Below are 10,276 nucleotides of genomic sequence, written 5' to 3' on the forward strand. Positions count from 1 at the left end.
CTCCTATCCTCTCTCTCCTCTCCTCTTCATCATACTTCCCCTCTTCCTCCTCCTCCCCTCTCCTCTCCTCACCTCTCCTCACCTCTCCTCTCCTCTCCTCTCCTCTCCTCCTCCTGGCACTGGGAAGGTATTTTTCCCGTCCTCCTTTTCTCCTAAAACATCCTTTACCTCCCACATCACACACACAGACACACACCCACACACACACACACACACACACACACACACACACACACACACCTCTCTAAATCATCTACCTCTCCTCTCCTCCTCTCCCCCTCTCCTCCCTGACTTTAAGACCCCTTCCCTCCATTTCTCTTGCTCAGTGGCCTTGTGGTTAGTGTCCACCCTGAGATTGGAAGGTTGTGATTTTGGTTGTCTCTTGTCAAGGGGGTGTACTGTACATCAAGCTGTCTCTCTACAGAAACAGGAGATAGACTAGTGTCCGGTCCAGGGGGTGTCCTGGTACATCAAGCTGTCTCACTACAGAAACAGGAGACATACTAGTGTCCTGTCCAGGGTGTGTACTGCTACATCAAGCTGTCTCACTACAGAAACAGGAGATAGACTAGTGTCCTGTCCAGGGGGTGTCCTGGTACATCAAGCTGTCTCACTACAGAAACAGGAGATAGACTAGTGTCCTGTCCAGGGGGTGTCCTGGTACATCAAGCTGTCTCCCTACAGAAACAGGAGATAGACTAGTGTCCTGTCCAGGGGGTGTCCTGGTACATCAAGCTGTCTCTCTACAGAAACAGGAGATAGACTAGTGTCCTGTCCAGGGGGTGTCCTGGTACATCAAGCTGCCTCACTACAGAAACAGGAGATAGACTAGTGTCCTGTCCAGGGGGTGTCCTGGTACATCAAGCTGTCTCTCTACAGAAACAGGAGATAGACTAGTGTCCTGTCCAGGGGGTGTCCTGGTACATCAAGCTGTCTCTCTACAGAAACAGGAGATAGACTAGTGTCCTGTCCAGGGGGTGTCCTGGTACATCAAGCAGTCTCCCTATAGAAACAGGAGAAGGCTACTTACCTCTCTTTCTCACAGTGTTATAAAACTTGGCTACAGGAAACAAAAAAATCGCTGCCCTCTGGCATCCCATTCTCGACCTCTCCCAAACACACTCGCACTGCCCCCTGGCGCCCCTCCTCTCCTGCAGCCTGGGATATAAATAGACCATGGCATCAGCGCTACGATGTGTGTGTGGGAGATAGACCAGGAACCAGCATTTTCCCACCAGTCAGTCAGAGAGATACCAGAGTAGAACAGAGATACCTCCACCACCACTCAGCCAGTCTCCTAGTCAGAGAGTAGAACAGAGAGATACCTCCTCCACCACTCAGCCAGTCTCCTAGTCAGAGAGTAGAACAGAGAGATACCTCCTCCACCACTCAGCCAGTCTCCTAGTCAGAGAGTAGAACAGAGAGATACCTCCTCCACCACTCAGCCAGTCTCCTAGTCAGAGAGTAGAACAGAGATACCTCCTCCACCACTCAGCCAGTCTCCTAGTCAGAGAGTAGAACAGAGAGATACCTCCTCCACTCAGCCAGTCTCCTAGTCAGAGAGTAGAACAGAGAGATACCTCCTCCACCACTCAGTCAGTCTCCTAGTCAGAGAGTAGAACAGAGAGATACCTCCTCCACCACAGCCAGTCTCCTAGTCAGAGAGTAGAACAGAGAGATACCTCCTCCACCACAGCCAGTCTCCTAGTCAGAGAGTAGAACAGAGAGATACCTCCTCCACCACTCAGTCAGTCTCCTAGTCAGAGAGTAGAACAGAGAGATACCTCCTCCACCACAGCCAGTCTCCTAGTCAGAGAGTAAGTAGAACAGAGAGATACCTCCACCACCACTCAGCCAGTCTCCTAGTCAGAGAGTAGAACAGAGAGATACCTCCTCCACCACTCAGCCAGTCTCCTAGTCAGAGAGTAGAACAGAGAGATACCTCCTCCACCACTCAGTCAGTCTCCTAGTCAGAGAGTAGAACAGAGAGATACCTCCTCCACCACTCAGCCAGTCTCCTAATCAGAGAGTAGAACAGAGAGATACCTCCTCCACCACTCAGTCAGTCTCCTAGTCAGAGAGTAGAACAGAGAGATACCTCCTCCTCCACTCAGCCAGTCTCCTAGTCAGAGAGTAGAACAGAGAGATACCTCCTCCACCACTCAGTCAGTCTCCTAGTCAGAGAGTAGAACAGAGAGATACCTCCTCCACCACTCAGTCAGTCTCCTAGTCAGAGAGTAGAAGAGAGATACCTCCTCCACCACTCAGTCAGTCTCCTAGTCAGAGAGTAGAACAGAGAGATACCTCCTCCACCACTCAGCCAGTCTCCTAATCAGAGAGTAGAACAGAGAGATACCTCCTCCACCACTCAGTCAGTCTCCTAGTCAGAGAGTAGAACAGAGAGATACCTCCTCCTCCACTCAGCCAGTCTCCTAGTCAGAGAGTAGAACAGAGAGATACCTCCTCCACCACTCAGTCAGTCTCCTAGTCAGAGAGTAGAACAGAGAGATACCTCCTCCACCACTCAGTCAGTCTCCTAGTCAGAGAGTAGAAGAGAGATACCTCCTCCACCACTCAGTCAGTCTCCTAGTCAGAGAGTAGAACAGAGAGATACCTCCACCACCACTCAGCCAGTCTCCTAGTCAGAGAGTAGAACAGAGAGATACCTCCTCCACCACTCAGTCAGTCTCCTAGTCAGAGAGTAGAACAGAGAGATACCTCCTCCACCACTCAGCCAGTCTCCTAGTCAGAGAGTAGAACAGAGAGATACCTCCTCCACCACTCAGTCAGTCTCCTAGTCAGAGAGTAGAACAGAGAGATACCTCCTCCACCACAGCCAGTCTCCTAGTCAGAGAGTAGAACAGAGAGATACCTCCTCCACCACTCAGTCAGTCTCCTAGTCAGAGAGTAGAACAGAGAGATACCTCCTCCACTCAGCCAGTCTCCTAGTCAGAGAGTAGAACAGAGAGATACCTCCTCCACCACTCAGTCAGTCTCCTAGTCAGAGAGTAGAACAGAGAGATACCTCCACCACAGCCAGTCTCCTAGTCAGAGAGTAGAACAGAGAGATACCTCCTCCACTCAGCCAGTCTCCTAGTCAGAGAGTAGAACAGAGAGATACCTCCACCACAGCCAGTCTCCTAGTCAGAGAGTAGAACAGAGAGATACCTCCTCCACCACTCAGCCAGTCTCCTAGTCAGAGAGTAGAACAGAGATACCTCCTCCACCACTCAGTCAGTCTCCTAGTCAGAGAGTAGAACAGAGAGATACCTCCTCCACCACTCAGTCAGTCTCCTAGTCAGAGAGTAGAACAGAGAGATACCTCCTCCACCACTCAGCCAGTCTCCTAGTCAGAGAGTAGAACAGAGAGATACCTCCACCACCACTCAGTCAGTCTCCTAGTCAGAGAGTAGAACAGAGAGATACCTCCTCCACTCAGTCAGTCTCCTAGTCAGAGAGTAGAACAGAGAGATACCTCCTCCACCACTCAGTCAGTCTCCTAGTCAGAGAGTAGAACAGAGAGATACCTCCTCCACCACTCAGTCAGTCTCCTAGTCAGAGAGTAGAACAGAGAGATACCTCCTCCACCACTCAGTCAGTCTCCTAGTCAGAGAGTAGAACAGAGAGATACCTCCTCCACCACTCAGCCAGTCTCCTAGTCAGAGAGTAGAACAGAGAGATACCTCCTCCTCCACTCAGCCAGTCTCCTAGTCAGAGAGTAGAACAGAGAGATACCTCCTCCACCACTCAGCCAGTCTCCTAGTCAGAGAGTAGAACAGAGAGATACCTCCACCACCACTCAGCCAGTCTCCTAGTCAGAGAGTAGAACAGAGAGATACCTCCACCACCACTCAGCCAGTCTCCTAGTCAGAGAGTAGAACAGAGATATACCTCCACCACAGCCAGTCTCCTAGTCAGAGAGTAGAACAGAGAGATACCTCCTCCACCACTCAGCCAGTCTCCTAGTCAGAGAGTAGAACAGAGAGATACCTCCTCCACCACTCAGCCAGTCTCCTAGTCAGAGAGTAGAACAGAGAGATACCTCCTCCACCACAGCCAGTCTCTGTTAAATATGTGTATGTGACCAATAAGATTTGATTTGATTTGATTTTAGCAGTGGAAACACGTTCTCTGGAGTGATGAATCACGATTCACCATCTGGCAGTCCGACGGACGAATCTGGGTTTGGCGGATGCCAGGAGAACGCTACCTGCCCGAATGTATAGTGCCAACTGTAAAGTTTGGTGGAGGAGGAATAATGGTCTGGGGCTGTTTTTCATGGTTCGGGCCCCTTAGTTCCAGTGAAGGGAAATCTTAACGCTACAGAAAACAATGACATTGTAGATGATTCTGTGCTTCCAACTTTGTGGCAACAGTTTGGGGAAGGCCCTTTCCTGTTTCAGCATGACAATGTCCCCGTGCACAAAACGAGGTCTATACAAAAATGGTTTGTCGAGATCATTGTGGATAAACTTGACAGGCCTGCAGAGCCCTGACCTCAACCTCATCGAACACCTTTGGGATAAATTGTAATGCCGAATGTGAGCCAGGCCTAATCGCCCAACATCAGTGCCCGACCTCACTAATGCTCTTGTGGCTGAATGGAAGCAAATTCCCCGCAGCAATGTTCCACCATCTAGTGGAAAGCCTTCCCAGAAGAGTGGAGGCTGTTATAGCAGCAAACTTGGGGACCAACTCCATATTAAATGACCATGATTTTGGAATGAGATGTTGGACGAGCAGGTGTCCACATACTTTTGTCCATGTAGTGTATATACTGTATTACCAGAACATGCCCCTATGGAAACACACTGGGTTGGAAATCGATTACAAATTCAGTGTGATTTGTGAGTGGTGATGCTCTTTAGTTTCTTTGCTGGTAATTTAAGTGTTTTTTTTCACATTGTTTTTTGAGAGTCCAAGGCTAATCTCTCTCTCTCTCTCTCTGCCTTTCACACTCCTCTCTCTCTCTCTTTCCCTAAATCCCCTTCTCCAACCCCCCGTCCCCTAGGTGAGTCTGGACTCCCGGGTGAGAGAGGTGATTAACAGGAAGATACAGGAGCCAACGCCCCACACCTTTGAGGACGCCCAGCTTCAGATCTATACCTTAATGCACAGAGACTCCTATCCTCGCTTCCTCAACTCGTCTATATACAGATCACTGGTTCACCCGGGCTCCCACAACTCCTCAGAGGCATAGGTTCACCCGGGCTTCCTGCACCTCCAGAGAATCATAGGTTCACCCGGGCTTCCTGCACCTCCTCAGAGTCATAGGTTCACCCGGGCTTCCTGCACCTCCAGAGAATCATAGGTTCACCCGGGCTTCCTGCACCTCCTCAGAGTCATAGGTTCACCCGGGCTTCCTGCACCTCCAGAGAATCATAGGTTCACCCGGGCTTCCTGCACCTCCTCAGAGTCATAGGTTCACCCGGGCTTCCTGCACCTCCTCAGAGTCATAGGTTCACCCGGGCTTCCTGCACCTCCAGAGAATCATAGGTTCACCCGGGCTTCCTGCAACTCCTCAGAGTCATAGGTTCACCCGGGCTTCCCACAACTCCTCAGAGTCATAGGTTCACCCGGGCTTCCTGCACCTCCAGAGAATCATAGGTTCACCCGGGCTTCCTGCACCTCCAGAGAATCATAGGTTCACCCGGGCTTCCTGCAACTCCTCAGAGTCATAGGTTCACCCGGGCTTCCCACACCTCCTCAGAGTCACAGGTTCACCTGGGCTTCCTGCACCTCCTCAGAGTCATAGGTTCACCCGGGCTTCCTGCACCTCCTCAGAGTCATAGGTTCACCCGGGCTTCCTGCACCTCCAGAGAATCATAGGTTCACCCGGGCTTCCTGCAACTCCTCAGAGTCATAGGTTCACCCGGGCTTCCCACAACTCCTCAGAGTCATAGGTTCACCCGGGCTTCCTGCACCTCCAGAGAATCATAGGTTCACCCGGGCTTCCTGCACCTCCAGAGAATCATAGGTTCACCCGGGCTTCCTGCAACTCCTCAGAGTCATAGGTTCACCCGGGCTTCCCACACCTCCTCAGAGTCACAGGTTCACCTGGGCTTCCTGCACCTCCTCAGAGTCATAGGTTCACCCGGGCTTCCTGCACCTCCTCAGAGTCATAGGTTCACCCGGGCTTCCTGCACCTCCTCAGAGTCATAGGTTCACAACATTTCACTCACTCACACACACTACTCTCTCTCTCTATCTCTCTGCCTTTCACACTCCTCTCTCTCGCTCGCTCTCTCTCTCTTTCTTTCTCCCTTTCTTTCTTTCTTTCTCTCTCTTGCTCTCTCTCTTTCTCTCTCTCGCTCTCTCTCTTTCTCTCCCTCTTTCTCTCTCTCTCTCTTTCTCTCTCTCCCTCTCTCTCTCTCTCCCTTTCTCTCTCATCCTCTCTCTCTCTCCATCCACTCCCCTCTGTCTCTCTCCATTCCATAACCACTTAAGGAGAAAATATCTATCCTTTTAGGGATTTTTATAATGTTTGTTTTGTGATTTTTCTGTAGGATGTTTTTTGTTGCCCAACCCTTTCACTTTTTCTATTTTTGTTTTTATTTTTATGAACTTCATCATGCCACTTAGGGATTTCCTGTTCCCTATGTAGTTCACTACCCACGTAAGGCTTTGGTCAAAAGTAGTGCACTATATAGGGAATATGGTGCCATTTTGACAAGCCAAGGTAACTGGAAGACACAGGGTTGTTCACGGAGAATAAAACAAGACACATTCATGGAAGACAGAGACATTATTTCTGTTGGATATCATTCTACAATTCGTGGTGACAACTGTTACTCGCATTTACATACAACAATCTGCTTTGTTCACAGTATGTTATTGTTTTACTTTCTCCTGACAAAACGTCCTGATTTGAGAAGATAAAAGAACCTCGGCAATAAAGACACTGGTGACTTTCTAACGTCCACACAACGTTCACACAACATTAAAGACACAACGTTCACACAACATTAAAGACACAACGTTAAAGACACAACATTAAAGACACAACTTTCCCGATCCTGACCCCTCCCCTCTGCCGGACCGCCTGCACACTGCTGCTCTACTCCGCTTCTGACCTTTGAACTGTCACCTTTGACCTGTCCACTGTCTCCCTCACCTCACTGCTGTGATTGGCTATCAGAGGCATCGGGATGAGCTGTGGTTGGTCGATCGATCAGGGTAGGAACGGGGGCTAAGACATTTTCCATCCCAGGTGCAAAAAAAAAAGAAGAAAAGACTCACAATAAAAAAACATACACCTGTCTGTTAACAGTTAAAACAACTGTTTCATGGGAAATGGAGTTTGAGGACAACACCTGTCTGTTAACAGTTAAAACAACTGTTTCATGGGAAATGGAGTTTGAGGACAACACCTGTCTGTTAACAGTTAAAACAACTGTTTCATGGGAAATTGAGTTTGAGGACAACACCTGTCTGTTAACAGTTAAAACAACTGTTTCATGGGAAATGGAGTTTGAGGACAACACCTGTCTGTTAACAGTTAAAACAACTGTTTCATGGGAAATGGAGTTTGAGGACAACACCTGTCTGTTAACAGTTAAAACAACTGTTTCATGGGAAATGGAGTTTGAGGACAACACCTGTCTGTAGTTAGAAGACTGAAGATGATGCCTAGGTCTTTACTAGACTTGTTGTCACTCAAAATGCTTTAAACTTAGTATTATTAATGTTATTTATTTTATATTTTGTTAAACTGTGATAATGATTTTATTGTACATATATAAACAGAAACCCTTGACCATCAACACAAACCTCGAGCAAACTCTCAATCAAATCATCAACTGTGTTAAAAGTTCTCTATATGTGGCACCCTATTCCCTCAATAGTGCACTAACAGAGTCCATAGCTTTTTGTCAAAAGTAGTGCACTTCATAGGGAATAGGGTGCCATTTGGGACGACGCCTGTGAGTTTTGGTGTTTCCAGTTTGAAAGGCCCTGCCACTCTGGCACCGCCTGTAGGTGGTGAATGGTACTCCCTCTATGTTCGGGTGTCTCCCTGCTGAGTTCACACAAACCCACTAATACACACAATCCCACTAATACACACAAACCCACTAACCCACTAATACACACAATCCCACTAATACACACAAACCCACTAATACACACAATCCCACTAATACACACAATCCCACTAATACACACAAACCCACTAATACACACAAACCCACTACTACACACAATCCCACTAATACACACAATCCCACTAACCCACTAATACACACAAACCCACTAATACACACAAACCCACTAATATACACAATCCCACTAATACACACAAACCCACTAATACACACAATCCCACTAATACACACAAACCCACTAATACACACAAACCCACTACTACACACAATCCCACTAATACACACAATCCCACTAACCCACTAATACACACAAACCCACTAATACACACAATCCCACTAATACACACAAACCCACTAATACACACAATCCCACTAATACACATTCTCTGTGTGTGTGTGTGTGTGTGTGTGTGTGTGTGTGTGTGTGTGTGTGTGTGTGTGTGTGTGTGTGAGTGTGCTAGTGTATGTGCAAGTGTCTGTGTGTGTTTCAAGTCCGTTTCCAGGTATGTTGGACAGGTGTGTCTTAGCTCTCATATAGTAGGCATCGTGCCAACATCGTGCCAACAACATCGTGCCAACATCGTGCCAACATGTGCCAACATCGTGCCAACATTGTGCCAACATCATGCCAACATCATGCCAACATCGTGCCAACATTTCTCCACAACAGCTCTGGACTGAAAGATGGCCAACAAACATTTCATCCACTCTGTCCCTGGTGCTTCTGGGTAACATACTGTGAACTGAACTGCTCCCATCACTGTCTCAAATCAAGTCCCTTCACTCTATCTGGTCCCCTTCCTGTCCCAAGTCAAGTCCCCTCACTCTGTTCTGTCCCCTTCCTGTCCCAAGTCCAGTCCCCTCACTCTGCTCTGTCCCCTTCCTGTCCCAAGTCAAGTCCCCTCACTCTATCTGGTCCCCTTCCTGTCCCAAGTCAAGTCCCCTCACTCTGTCTAGTCCCCTTCCTGTCCCAAGTCCAGTCCCCTCACTCTGTCTAGTCCCCTTCCTGTCCCAGGTCAAGTCCCCTCACTCTATCTGGTCCCCTTCCTGTCCCAAGTCAAGTCCCCTCACTCTGTCTAGTCCCCTTCCTGTCCCAAGTCAAGTCCCCTCACTCTGTTCTGTCCCCTTCCTGTCCTAAGTCAAGTCCCCTCACTCTGTTCTGTCCCCTTCCTGTCCCAAGTCAAGTCCTCTCACTCTGTTCTGTCCTCTTCCTGTCCCAAGTCAAGTCCCCTCACTCTGTTCTGTCCCTTTCCTGTCCCAAGTCAAGTCCCCTCACTCTGCCTGGTCCCCTTCCTGTCCCAAGTCAAGTCCCCTCACTCTGTCTGGTTAAGCAGTACATACTGTAGGACCAGTTCCCCAGACAAAGATTAAGCCTAGTCCTGGACTAAAATCTATTCTGAATATACACTGTGTGTACAAAACGTTAGGAACATGTTCCTAATATTGAGTTGGAACATGCTGGCCCATGTTGACTCCAATGCTTCCCACAGTTGTGTCAAGTTGGCTGGTAGTGGATCTATACTCTGAATATTTCGTTCCATCTCATCCCACAGATGCTCAATTGGATTGAGACTTGTTGACTGGGCAGGCCACTGCATTAAACTGAATTCACTGTGATGCTTGTGGAACCATTCCTGGACAATCTCAGCCTTGTGGCATCGGGGGTCATTATCCTGCTGAGAAAAATATATTTGCAGATGCACCTGATTGGCCAATGATGTTCAGATATCCTTTTGACATTCAAACGTTGCTCCGCTTTTATCAACGGGCCCAATGTGAAACATCACCATCACATCACCATCACCAGCCTGCAGTGATGACACGCTGCATGATAGATGTACTGATGAAGTGTTCTCCGTACCCTAGTCCTCCCATCAGTGTGAAACAGCAGGGACCCGGGATTCAACAGACGAGACAATGTTTTCCAATCCTCTAGTGTCCAGTGTTTGTTTTCCTTAGCTCGCTGCAACCGCAGTTTCTTGTTTTATGCTGAAAGAAGTGGAACTCTTAAGGAACTCTTAAGATCGTCGGCTGCCATACCTCATTTGTGTCAAGGTACGATGAGTTGTGCATTCTTTTATAGGTCTTTGGCCATCAATTTTGTACAGGACTGTCAGTTGACTAACTGTAGCCCTTCTGTTGCTCTGCACAATTCATATCAGTCTCCTTTGTCC

General features: G+C 48.5%; 1 long non-coding RNA gene across 1 annotated transcript; it reads right to left on the reverse strand.

The window, feature by feature from the left end:
- Nucleotides 1-6,726: 6,726 nt before the first annotated feature.
- LOC115165297 (uncharacterized) lies at nucleotides 6,727-7,398 on the reverse strand. The gene is made up of 2 exons (XR_003870123.1): nucleotides 7,314-7,398; nucleotides 6,727-7,256 (listed from the first exon to the last, which is right to left on the reverse strand). It is a non-coding gene; the product is annotated as an uncharacterized LOC115165297 (long non-coding RNA).
- Nucleotides 7,399-10,276: the final 2,878 nt, after the last annotated feature.

Source organism: Salmo trutta, chromosome 28, assembly GCF_901001165.1.
Source record: "Salmo trutta chromosome 28, fSalTru1.1, whole genome shotgun sequence".
NCBI lineage: Eukaryota > Metazoa > Chordata > Actinopteri > Salmoniformes > Salmonidae > Salmo > Salmo trutta.